Genomic DNA, 13,696 nt, shown 5'->3' on the forward strand with positions numbered 1-13,696 from the left:
TATAAATTTTACACTATGTTAGATTAGAAATTCGATTAAATTTTTAAAGAACTAAAAATAAGATCTATCCTACGTTTTACGAACACATGCACACAATGCATATATATAAATTATTTTTTTAATGTTTCATATATTTTATAATATATTTCCAATTTTTTAAATGCTTCATGTATTTTAAAATATATTCCCATATTTCCGTTATGATTCATTTAAAAAGCTTTTCATCTTTAACAATATCTTACTTACAACTGTATTTCAAATTTCATTTTTATCACGAGGGAATGTGCATCCTGTCGCCATCTAGCGGTGAAATCGAGATGCAATGTTCGATGATTTAAAAAAAAAAAGAGATAATTAAATTATAGGTATACTCTAAAAAAATCATCGTTAATAAAAGAAATGGTTTTAAATAAATTGTTCCAAAAGGTAATGCAATTATGGTGAGGAAGTTTATAAATTAATATGATAGATATTAACAAAAATTGCATTTTTTAGATGACTAAATATATGTTAAATAAAGATAAATGATCTGAAAAAAAAATTTATCTAGAAAATTGTTAATTTCTCCACTTTTTTATATTATAATCAATCACGATATTATTAAAACTATAATATAATCAATTTTCAATTAAAATGTTTTGTGCGAACTGATATAAATTAATATATTTTATTTTTATAGTTCTGATTTTCTTTACATTTTAAAATAACATTGTCACGTCTCAAAATTTATGATGCTATAAATATTTCAAAAGAAACATTTTCAAATCTAAAGATAGAAATATCGCAGCATGATGATGTTTTAGGTTTCGATTGTCTATATGGCTTTCATTAAAATGTTATAAACTTGATACGTACACTTATTTGATCATATCAACATACACATTACAAGCGTATTGTTTGCCAACGGAATGTAAAATCTTCTGGGCTTTTGCGCAAGTATTAGGATGAGTTTAATTCAACAAAATATGGAAGAGAGGAAAGATGAAAGGAAGAGACATTTACATTTAACAGTAAATTAAATTCCGGAAATTTGCACATCCTTCCACGTCTCACCCCTTAGTGAGATAGAATCGTCTAAAAACGTTCGTCTCAGTATCCTGAGACGAACAGTAACGATTTGTATATTGTGCATTTTACAGAAAGAATATTTGTCTGTCTTATGGAACTCTTTATAAATATCTCTCTTCCATATTTTTGTTCACTTTTTCAATGATAGATTTTTGAAAAATTCCTCAGATTATTTAATGCTATTTTCCAGATTGTTTAATAGTCTAAAAGCACCATCATGGTAAATACAATTAAAGAAACGCAACTTTAAAATGAAATATTTAAATGTAGTATTCAGTTAGTATCAAGTAATGTAATTTTCGTATTTAAAATCGATACTTATTAGGATTTTTTTTTCTATTAACATCCAGTTTATTTGTATCAGTCCCGTTTTAAAGCAACACTAGGGCTATTACTTTGGGACGGACCTCGTAATTTTGAACCACAGTCAGATGACGAGAATGGCACCTAAACTGGCACCCCTCTCTAAGCTTTCACACCACACCAGCGGGGAGGAGTTTGGCCTCGACGGATTTATCGTGCACCAGACCCACTTACACGACGATTCTTCGGTGGAAGAGGGTCTCGAACCTGAAACCCTCCGGTTCTAGCCAGACCTTACCACCAGACCACCGCGCCTCTAGAATGAAATTGAAACTTTAAAAGAGGAATTTGATTTTGAGTCTTTGAATCTTAAAATTTGATATAAAAAGTGATAATATTTATGATATAGCTTCAGTGAATTGACGTTTGAGGCAATTTGAAATTTCAGACGATAGTGAATTAGAAATAAAAAGAGAAAAAAGGAAATCTACAAATTCAATCAGCACAATACTTGTGCATAAAAAATACGATGACAAAGAGTTTTAACAAAGCTTGCTTAGGATTCGATCCCAAATTTTTCATCGTATTCTTTCACTAACTTCTATGACACTGAAACAGTTTTTAGGTGTCCTTGAAAAGAAAATCTGCAAATAGTATTTAAAGCTATCATTGCGTTTGATGAACGCATAAAAAAAAATCTTTTTTTTTTTTTCACATCATCATAGTTTTTATCGAAAGACAATATATTTATATTCAAATTCATGGTTAAAAATTTTATTAAATATTTTCTTCGGGGTTTGAATCGGAAAAACAAATATTTTATCTTTCTTTATCCACTATGCTCACGGAGCAGCCTTTTTTGTACAAATTTTTCCGAAGAAGAGTAGGATTGATTTTATAGTAACCACTTAAAACCACTTCTTTAATTAGCTTTTCATTTCATAACGTTTTACTTGACTTAGGTGGTTTCTTTGACGATCTGGTGTGGAGAACGTGAAATGGCGTGGATATGGGGAGTCAATTCGATGTTTTTCATTTATTCCAGTCGGTACGAAATTTTTGCGACATTTGTGTTCTCTTTTTAATTCCTACTTCCATGTCGGGTCTCCGACATTTTCAGATACATGTTTAGATTGGAAATTCGAATGCAGTAACGCAGGTAATAATTTTAATCTTCAACTTTCTTTAAAGATAGTAATGTCTTCGCTAATTATTTTTTCTGCATTAAAAATTTTTATTTTTTATCGCGTTTATTAAAAACTTTTTCCTTTTTGAATAATTAATAATTGAAACTGGTTTGAATTATCTGTAGCGGTTAATTTCTTTAGAAATCAAAAATACATTTTATTTATTATATCTGATAATTAGTAATTGAAGTCGCACTAAACTTCTCGCACAGTAGTTTATTATTTCTATGGTATGTTATTAAATACACTGGAACTTCACTAACTCAATGTTTTTTTAATTTGAAACTTTCCTCAAGTCCTTAGCTTTTTCTAATAACATTAGAAGAAATTCTAATGAATTATAATTTAAATAAATAAGCAAATTATTTATTTCTGTATTTTTTGTTAATTAAATGCACCCATACCTTGAGCACTCATTGTCAATATTGGAATAATTTTCTAAGGTTCATAATTCATCCTGAAACTTTATTGCTGTATAATATAACTTGCCAAGAAAATTGAGACTAGTTAATAAGTATGAATAGTAATATTTTGAAATTTTTTTAAACTATTGTATTCTAAATACTATTGTTAACTAAAAGCTGTGTGATAAACTTCTTTATTTGTGAATTAATAGTTATAAAAAAAAATATCTTTGAATTGAACTAATATGAACTGAATATTTTTATTTATAAACTTCTAATTATATTCAATTTTAATTATTTATCTGTCGTGTAAGAAACTTCTTAATTAAATATCCCACTGCCATTTTTCAGTCTGAAATATTTTCTCTTGCTGTACTTATTTGCATACATTTTCCAACACTTTGTGGACTCGTCAATTTCAAATTTTCATAAATTATATTGAATTAAGTAAAATTTTATATTAACGTTGTTATTGAAAATTTCTTCATTTTATATAAAACTAATTTCAAATGCTTAAAATATAAGTAATAATCAAAATTGAACAGGCCTGTCATTCTTGTGTTTAATTACAGAAAATTTCAAGCTGAAAGTTAATGATATATTTTTGCTTTCTAATCTATAAACGTAAAATATTGAATACATTTTTAACAGAAAACGAAATACTCCAATAAATATAAAACTTATCTGGAATATTTGTGTAATGATTTCTTTAGTTTTAAAATGAGCAAAATAGATTCGGATTTCTTCAAAACATTGGAACAGTCAGACTTGAATATGAAATATACTTGTGGCTATATGCTTCAATTTTTAGCAATTTTTATTTCGCTTCAGTTTTGAAAATTAGATATAAATGCATATATACATTTGGAAGTAACGATTTCTTTCTCCAAATGCGAGAATATAATCGGGGCTAAATTCTCATCCAAAGAACAGGTACTTAAAATTTTTTTACTGTAAGTTCTTCAGTTATTTGCCTTCTGAATCTCAAATCTTGCTTTTCTCCGATTGTAGATTAAAAAGCTTGCACTTAAATCTCATTTACCACTGATAGATAGGGTGAAATAACTACCGCAATAGTTGGTTTTGAAAGGAGGGATTTAGAGCATGCATCCATTTATTAAAATATGAAGTCCAGAATTCTTTATTCAGCTCCGAGTATTCGATATTGGAATCGGGTTTCGTACATTGTTGTCAAATGATTAATTCAAGAATTTTCCTTCAGGGCCAACGTAACTAAAACACCAAAAATTATTTTTATAATAAGTCTTCAATTTTGGGCAACTTTATCTTCATAGCCAGCTCTTAAAGCTCTTGTTCTGTACTTGCTGATAGGATAGTCTCAAAAATGTTTTATTAGCATTTAGAAGAATATTATATGAAGCAAAATGTAGCCATTCTCGTATTAGCCAACGCTTTGGAAAATTGTTTATTTTGTTAAAAATTTGAAACCGAATATCAAGCTGCTAATGTTTACAAAGGAAATTGTATTCTTTTCCTATCCTTACTCATTATAAATCTGCACATCATTTAAAAATCTTTGTTTTAATTGCAGAACCCAATAGGAAAGGATAATGTAGAAGGATATGTTTGAATAGCATCCAGTATTCCTTCTACCAACACCCCTCAAGCCATGGAATGGGCGATTTCAAGCAACTCAGCAGCCTCTCTCGGATAGAGAACGTTCTTGCAAACTGTCCGATTTCCAGTTAATGCAAGTAAAGGGCTTTACCATCTTGATGTATCCTGGGCGAAAGACGAAACTAGATTCTTTTGTTTCCTTCTGTTGGATTGGAATACATCAGGTTAAATCCACTTAATTATGAATTTCTCGTCAATTAGACGTATCTTCTGGGGAATATCAGTGTATGCCTTTTGCAGTTTTTAAGAATAAAATAAACTCGAATTCCAATGTTTTCAAAAGGCTTTCGAATATTTCGGAGCAAATATAATTGAGAATACAAAATTAAGAATTAAAATAAGATAACCCTCGAATAAATTTCCTTTCGTTAAAAAATCAATTTCAATAATAAATTTGCAAGTCTTTAATAAAATAGATTATCCTAAATTTCCGAAACGAATTTCACTTAAGTATAAATTCATTAGCTTTTTCTTCATTCCTACGAACGTTATTAAATTTTCTAAATTATCAATTAGTAATCGGTTAATCTCATTCATTCACTAAATATTGATATTATAATTTTATCCAAATCGTTTAAGTAGGGTATAACTTCCACTTGTTATATTTCTAACACATTTCGAATGCTCTTTTCAAAGCCTTTAATTCCGTAACCTTTATTCTTTTAGGCATTTGGATTTCGTAGACTTTCCATGTTTAGATTTTATTATAAATTGATGCAAATATTTTTAAATCGTGAGTGTGGTGCAACTTAGCCCAAGATGGCTTTCGTGCCATAAACTATACTCCATACATTTTTGGGGTTTTTTTTACGTACTCTAGTACTCAAATGGATAGGAATTAAATGCAATTAAATACAGGCATTCAAAATGTTGCTTACGAAGGGTGGAATGACAAAATCCAAATTAGATGCAATACAAACTAAACTTTTTAACTCGCCCTACATAAGAATTCATTTTTGAATCAGAGCCGTTTTAACAATTTTATGCATTACATCAAACATTTATTCGTTTTATAGCCGATTGATATTTGAGGTTAAAGCGAAGCGGACTTCCTATGCAACGAGTGATGCGAGTTATTGGGTCAGGCAAAATCTTTTTAATTATATTGGAAATTATAACAGCAATTCTATATTTTGCATGAAGATATTGAGCAATAAAATTCCTGGATAATGGAAAGAAAATGGCTTGAGAGTATGAATGCTTCAGAATATTTCAGAAAGATAATAATGGTAAAATAGGCATGAAAAGGAACTCTTTGCGATTCTAGATAATTAAAAACCCTTAATCACATTAGTTAAGTCTTTCAGTTTTGTGATTCTTAAGTCTTTAACTGATGAATTCTTTTAATTGGACCAGCAATAATAGCTTTATAAATTCTTTGTCTGATTGAAACATTAAAAATGTTTTTAAATACCAAAACTTCTACAGGCCTTGTTATAAATAATTGGAGTCTTTTGAGTTTGTTAAAACACGGCGCATCGCGTATTTATTTTTTTGTATAATTTTTGAGGCATCTTGAGTTTGCTTTTGTAAAGCTAAAAATATTTCATAAATATTGGTACTTTATTTTTAATCATTGCTTAAGAATTCTAACTTTTTTGTTTAAATTGCTTATATCATTGCAGATATATTAGTATCATTTTTGGTATAACGAATATTTTAAAAGTAAATCTACCGTTCTTACTTGGAAAAGTTATCGAATGAATAAGTGCTCGCTGAAGACGAAGATTAGTTTAATCACTTTTGAAAATAAGAAAATAGATTCTAGTCTTTCTGAAAAATTCATTTTCCCCGACCCTAAGTATTTTGAATTATTGACAAAAAAAAAAATACTTTAGTATAGAATAATTCCCTAGAGCAAAACGTTATTCTAATTCTGGCGTATTCTGGGGGGCGTTGTAAGTTGTCGAGTTAAGCAATATTTTCCGATTTCTCAACTCCCATTTCCATAAATTCTATCTAAGCATTTCTAGGCAACTGCATCTAGAACGAAGCGCATCCCACAAACTGATGTTAAAATAATGAATTTAAACAGCCAATTTGTGGTTTTCAGGCTACAATACATAGCAGTTTTTTAATATCGGTATTCCTTTCTCTTCATGCTTTCAGACAGCTAATATTCACTTTCAAAACAGTTTTTCTAAGCATATAGGCAAAATTTAAATGATCGATTATAATAAATTAATGTATTTGTTTCGAATAAGCATTTAAATTGGCATAGCAATTAAATCGCATTTCGAAACAAGGTATCTCATTAGTATGTGAATTGTTCAAAGTATGATACAAACAAGTAAGATTTTTGAATTTCGATCGACGTTTGAACAAATTCAAGTTAATATTTAAAGTTTTAGATATTCGATTAATATAAAAAATCATAAAATTTGGGAGACTAAGGTTTCTGTAAAAGTCTCTTCTGCTCTTCGATTCCCTGTTTTCTTCGGTCTTCATTCTTCTAATTTAACTCCGAGTAGAACCTTAATAAAATGGGATTAAATGTTACTAGGATCATAAAAGGAAAATAGGATTTGGGAAATACTATTTCAATGCCACACAATTGGTCTCTATTTCGATCTTTACGATTAGAAAAACGAAATGCTACCATTCCATCACCCTTCCTCTGACATAAGAGTAAACTTAGGGAAATGAGAGAAAATATGTGTAGGAAAAAAAATGTACTTTTTGCTGTACCATGTTATGTGGAGATGACTTGAGTTCATTTAATAGCAACAGTATATGGAATAAATTTTGTCGAACAAAGCGCTGGCGTAAGTGAAAGCTGAGAAATATGAAAGAATTCCAGGGAGAAATTTGTGTTGGTGGGAGAATTTCGGGTCTCTCGGTGTGGGGAAAATACGTGTGGAATTCTGACAAATTTGGATGTCTTAGTGCGGGAGATGTGTGTGATGGTGCTGCAGGATTTGTGGGTGGCTCGGTGTGAGAAATGTATGTATGGTAGTGGTGCAGGATTTGAGTGTGGCTCGGTGTGGAAAATGTATGTATGGTAGTGGTGGTGCTGGATTTGAGGGCGACTCGGTGTGGGAAATGTATGTACGGTAGTGGTGGTGCAGGAATTGAGGGTGACTCGGTGTGGGGAATATATGTGTGTTGTGGTGGTTGTGTAGGAATCGGGGGTGGCTCGGTGTGGGAAATGCCTGTATGTGTGTGGTGGTGGTTGTGTAGGAATCGGGGGTGGCTCGGTGTGGGAAATGTATGTATGTGTGTGGTGGTGGTTGTGTAGGAATTGAGGGTGGCTTGGTGTGGGAAATGTATGTATGTATGTGTGTGGTGGTGGTTGTGTAGGAATTGAGGGTGGCTCGGTGTGGGAAATGTATGTATGTGTGTGGTGGTTGTGTAGGAATTGGGGGTGGCTCGGTGTGGGAAATGTATGTATGTGTGGGGTGGTTGTGTAGGAATTGGGGGTGGCTCGGTGTGGGAAATGTGTGCTAGTGTGAATGTTTTATACATTGCCTATGGTTCGCTTAATATTCAAGATGAGTTATTTTTATGTTGAATTAGATAATGCATAGTTATATTTGGGATGGAGATTTTCCTTTTGGAAGTTTTGCATTGTGAAGCCTTTTTATGCTGTTAAATTCTTTTTCTGATTTTTATTGGGATTTTTAGTTTCCTTTATATAAGGACACTTCATGGAATAAGAATTCTGTGTACCAAGTTTTATACCTGGAATTTAAATAAAATAAAGGAAACGGTATTACAAATTCAAAACCTATTTATCTTCCGCAATGTCATTATTCAGATCTTTGAAATTTAATGAATTTTTAAGCTTTGTTCAAATACGTATCCATTTAAAAACGAGATATCATAAAAATTCAAAATCTATCCTAAATTTTTTTATATTTATTGTCGTGGTTGATAATTTGTGACATTAGGCTTTTAAATTTTAATTCATTTTTAGATCTAGTAGTTTTGGATATCATGAAGACTCATTCCCAAATAAAACGATAAAATTATTAAATGTTAATAGTTTATTTTCGACCAAATAAAGATTTTGTGTCAGGAAGACGAATAATTGTGTGTCACACAATAAATTGAGTCATATAAAAAATCCAAATTCTGTAAATTCTCGCTTTTTCTTCTAATTCTAATTTGATCCAATATGGTTGAAGATGAAACAGGAAAACAGTGAAATAATGTCTAATTATAAAATAAGTCATTTCCAAAATGCTTCAATTCTTGAAAACGATTTAAATCGTATTTATAGATTTATTTTCAATTTTTACCGTTCAGAATTTCAAAAGTTCTTTCTCATGAGATACTTCACTTTGATTATCCTTCCAAAATGTACCGAAGCATTTCATACTTTATAACTGTTCCCCTTTCATAATCTTGGGATTTTATTTTGAAATGTATACAGAAAATCAGTCTAGTAAATTTCCCCATTAACAGCTATCTATTGTAGGGAAATGTTATATTATATTGTATAGTATTTCTGTCTTGATTTAATCTCAAATAACAGACGGCCATATAAGGAATAATTGTTAGTGAAGTAATACATAAAACATTACTAAAATAGTTCAACTTGCTCGAAGAATAAATTCCAATATTTGGTGAATGCAGAAATTATTTTATTTGCATTGTAAACATAACTTGGAATTTGCCATGCTGCACTTTGTAAACAAAGATTTGAATACATGCATCTAATTTATGTTTGTGTGGGAGCTTAAGTGGTGAAAATTTATCTAAGAAATCATTAGAACTATAAATGCTTGAAATGGAACCTTCACGGGGTGCTAAAATTATTTCTTTAAGAAATTTTACAAATCATTTTATTTGAATTTGGCATTAAAAAATATCAATATTTAAAGAATCGGGTTAGCAATCAGTTTTTTAGTTTAAAAGAATTATCGGCAATGTTTATTAGAATCAAAAATAAAATTATTTAAATGTAATTTTAAAGTCGGAACTCATTTTATGAAATCTGCTGTCATTATTTGGGAGGCCAAATTAGAGATTAAATTTTTCATCTATATGTGATTTGGATTATTCCAAAGATATCTTATAATTGGATAGTTCGCTTACTGCATTAAATTCCTTTTCCTAAATTAAAATATATCAAATATTCAGAAGTTTCTAGAATACACTTGAATCTCTATTTTTAATACCTGATTTTTTTTTTCTGGCGCAGTGTAATGTAAATATTGCCCCTTGGCCGTAAATTCCAAATTCTCACTAAATTCTAATATTCTGAGTAAGTGCTGTTCAAAATTCCCCAGAAAATGAATCTGAGCGACGAGTGTATCATAATTGTGTGGATTTGCTTGTTGGATTTCAGTGTAACAGAGTTGGAGACCATGGTTGAAGTTCCTGCACCAGATTCAAATAATGAGTGGAAATGAAATCGAATTGGATTTGACAAATTTCAGGACTCAAATAATAGGAACGGTTCATTTAAAGGGAAATTCAATCTGAAATCATCTTCAATGTGTAATTCTTCTCAGGAATGTGATTGCACAAAGCTTATTTTTTTTTCAAACCAAATGCTCTTCTAACAAATATTTTGTAACAAGATATGAATAAATGTACGATGTACTTCATTTACAGAATGAAATAAATCACCCTTGGATTCTGAATGGAGAATACTTTGAAAAAACATTTTTTATCCTAGTGCTGGTGTCTGATTATGTTAAAGAACTGCTGTATTTCCTTGACCCAATTCAAAGTGGGATTATCTTTAGAAATATAGGTTTTTAATTTAGTATTATTTTTAACGTCTGTTTCAAATTCAACCAAGAATTCATACATCTTGAAGTTTTCACAAATGCATCAATTTGGATTCTGTAAAAAGTTCTGTTCAGAGCATGGAATTTTGGCAAGACAATACTTGTGGTTGTAATAGCGATTTCATGTTTGCTTTTTATTCAGTCTCTCTTAAAACAGTTTAAAAACTCTCTTAGATTCTGAAATTCGCTTAAATTGGAGTGGTCCGAATCGCCAGGATATTTGCTTATGAACGAAATCAAGATTTTGTGTCATTTCCATCAGTTGCTGAATTTTCCACTTCTATCAATTTAAAACTTCTTGTTTTTGTTTGTCTTTCCTAATATACCTGCAGTGTTCCATCCTTATAGAATCTTGGATTAACCCAGACTTACTTATCCACCGGATTACTTCCCAATATTTTCTTTGGACATATTTCCTTGGAAAACTAGTTTTTCTTCACCCCTGGATGTGTCGAAAAATGAACATTTTCTGTCATTTAGTGTAGCATAAACAAGATCTTGTATGATGACTCTTTCTGTAGTTGTTCTGAAAAAGGATAATTTTAATGTAACGTCATTCTAGAAAGGTCGCATCATTCTCTACATATCGAATCGCGTCTTTGTCATCTGGAGACAAGAATTGCTGTGTCACAAGCTGATCTGAATTTACAAGAACCGTATTGTCATAAAGGTATGGTAGCGAATTTGGTAACTTATTGTATTCTCGTAATACTTAAACAAAAACGAAGATTAAATTTAGAAATGTTGTTGCGTGACCATTTTGGAAAATACCAAATGTTTTTTTTTAAGGTATTCATTGTTGACACCGATGCCATTTTTTTTTTGAAGGATCGTCTTTCAGTAGTGAGATCATTTCTATGTTCAACATTTTAGTACAGTGCCAACTAAACTGAAGGTGCAGGAAATGCTTATTAATGATGAAAGTAGTAGCAGTTCATAGGTAACCTATGATTTCCGTATGGAAGGCGCTTTTTAAAGGGGCATTTTTCTTCTAGAGGAAATTTTAGTGTTCACTTATAATAAAAAAAATAATCTCAATCTTCATTAAATGCCTTTCTTCGATAAAATATTTCTAACAAGTTATCCCAGATTAAAGTTTTTATGCAAGATTCTTTATGAATTGGACAAATTAATTTTTTTCTTGTGACTTCCTTTTTGATATGTTGCATCAAAAGGTTTTTAAAATTTCTTATTTGTTGAAAAGTGAGATGCAATAGATCCAAAACCAAAGCTTAATTCATAAAGTATATTGTGATAGAATAATGATCTCTCTAAATAGATCAGTTTATTACAAATGATTTGTAAATATGCGAAATCTAACATCTTAATTTTTAAACGCCACAGAATTTCAAATTAGAATGATAGCCTTGTTTATAACAAGGGTATAAAAACCATTTGGAATAGTGCATTTAAATCTCTAGTAAAATTCAGTGATCAAATTTTAAATCAATTTTGAAGTCGCAGGAAATTTAAAACGTCTTGAAGTTGAATAGTTTTCAATATCAATAAAACCTTTAAACCGTTCTCTTCTTTCTTATTTCAAATCCAGTAATTCAGTAAATCGATAGTTAAATGAATCGTTATTCAATTCGTTTTAGATTTCATCGATTCAACTCATTATGGAATTAATCTTCGGTTCGGTTTTTTGCATGAGAAACGTTTTATGCAAAATGTGAATAACCAAAATCTTTTTTCAATAAAATGTTTACTATTTAATCGCAAAGAAAAGCTTAAATCCTCCTTGGTGTCCCATAGTATGTGAAAAACATTGTCTTGATAGTGTTAAAAACCTCTATTCACTTCTTTAGGTTTCCATACCATAAAAATTATTTATAAATTTGTTCCCTTTTGTACAAAGTGTTATAGAGCAAGCATGTTCTTCAGGTGTAAGCTCATTGGGAAATTATACCTGATATTTAGTTTAATTCCAGATAAACAATAAAGTTCATTTACAACGATAAATTTCGATTAGGTTCTGCATTCCAAAAGACAAATATTCGATGAGGTTTTTTAATCAGTTTTCAGAGTAAAAAAAAGGCAGCGTTATATTTGATTCCATAGAATATAAAATCGTAAACAAGCTATTTTCAGATCATTAAAATCTACAATTATGATTTCAATGATCTAAATCGAATTCTACAGATATGATTTCATCTCATTTGTGTTAATTTAAAATTTTATCTTTGTTTTTTCAGATCTTGATGGAGGAAAAAAATAGGAATTTCAATTATCAGGATAATATGAACAAACTCGAGATTTAGTATATTTTTTTCCATCAGCTCTTGCAAAACTGATTTTTATCCCTGCCATCTATTATGAAACTTAAAATTTATCTTGTACTATTTCTAATTCGCTTGCAATGTAACCCAACTACAATTTTGAGATCAGTCCTACTTAGAGCAACTGAATTTAACTTCCCGAATTATATTTTTCGGTTATATTTCCTTCGAAAGTTAACTTTCTTATGCACTACAATAATGCATCTAGATGAATAATAGGCGAATAATCTGTTTTCGCTCTTTTAACTAGATGGGAATAAGATTATGGACCGCACAATTTCTGCAATTGATCTTAAATAAGCAAGACAGTGAAGATGAGCGATTTCTGATGTCCTTTTCTTGAATATCGGCATATTCTTCTCTATTAGTCCACTATTTATCATCCACATGAATCAGCATTAGCTGTTTTGGATGGGCAAAGAACTTATCAGGAGAGCATAGAAGCGAATTCGGTAAGTTACTGCATTGTGATATTAATTGCATCAAAACGAGTCCTAATTTCGAAACGATATTATGAGATCATTTTACAAAATGCAAATTATATTCTTGTGTTAAAGTATTCATTGTTGACGCAGATGTCATTTTGTTTCTTGTTGTCACATCGTCTTCCAGTAGTGGGATTATCTTTCAGTTTAAAACTTTTGTGCAGCGCGAACGAAGCTGGGCATGCAAAAAAATGTTTACGGATGTGTAAGTATTAGCAGTTGAAAGGCTCAATTTTCTATAGTATAATGTCAAAGGGATATTACATTTTGACTCCATTTTGTTTAAGTTCTATAAAAAATCATTTTTATTTAAAATGAATGCACCCAGAATATCTCGAGAGGAAATTGCCATTTCTTTTAATAAGATTGTCACAATTTATTAACCTTTCTAGAGCAAATATATAGGTAAAATTACCATTTTTACCAAAGTTTTAGAAAAATTATATAATAAATAATTTATGTAATCATTTGTAGCTTCATTTGTTATCAATTGCATTACGATTTTACAATTATCTTAATTTTCAAGGATATTAAAATAAAACTTATTTTTGGAATAATTAGTAGTAACCAAATGGAAAAACTACTTAAATG

This window comes from Argiope bruennichi, chromosome 8 (assembly GCF_947563725.1).
Source record: "Argiope bruennichi chromosome 8, qqArgBrue1.1, whole genome shotgun sequence".
Lineage (NCBI taxonomy): Eukaryota > Metazoa > Arthropoda > Arachnida > Araneae > Araneidae > Argiope > Argiope bruennichi.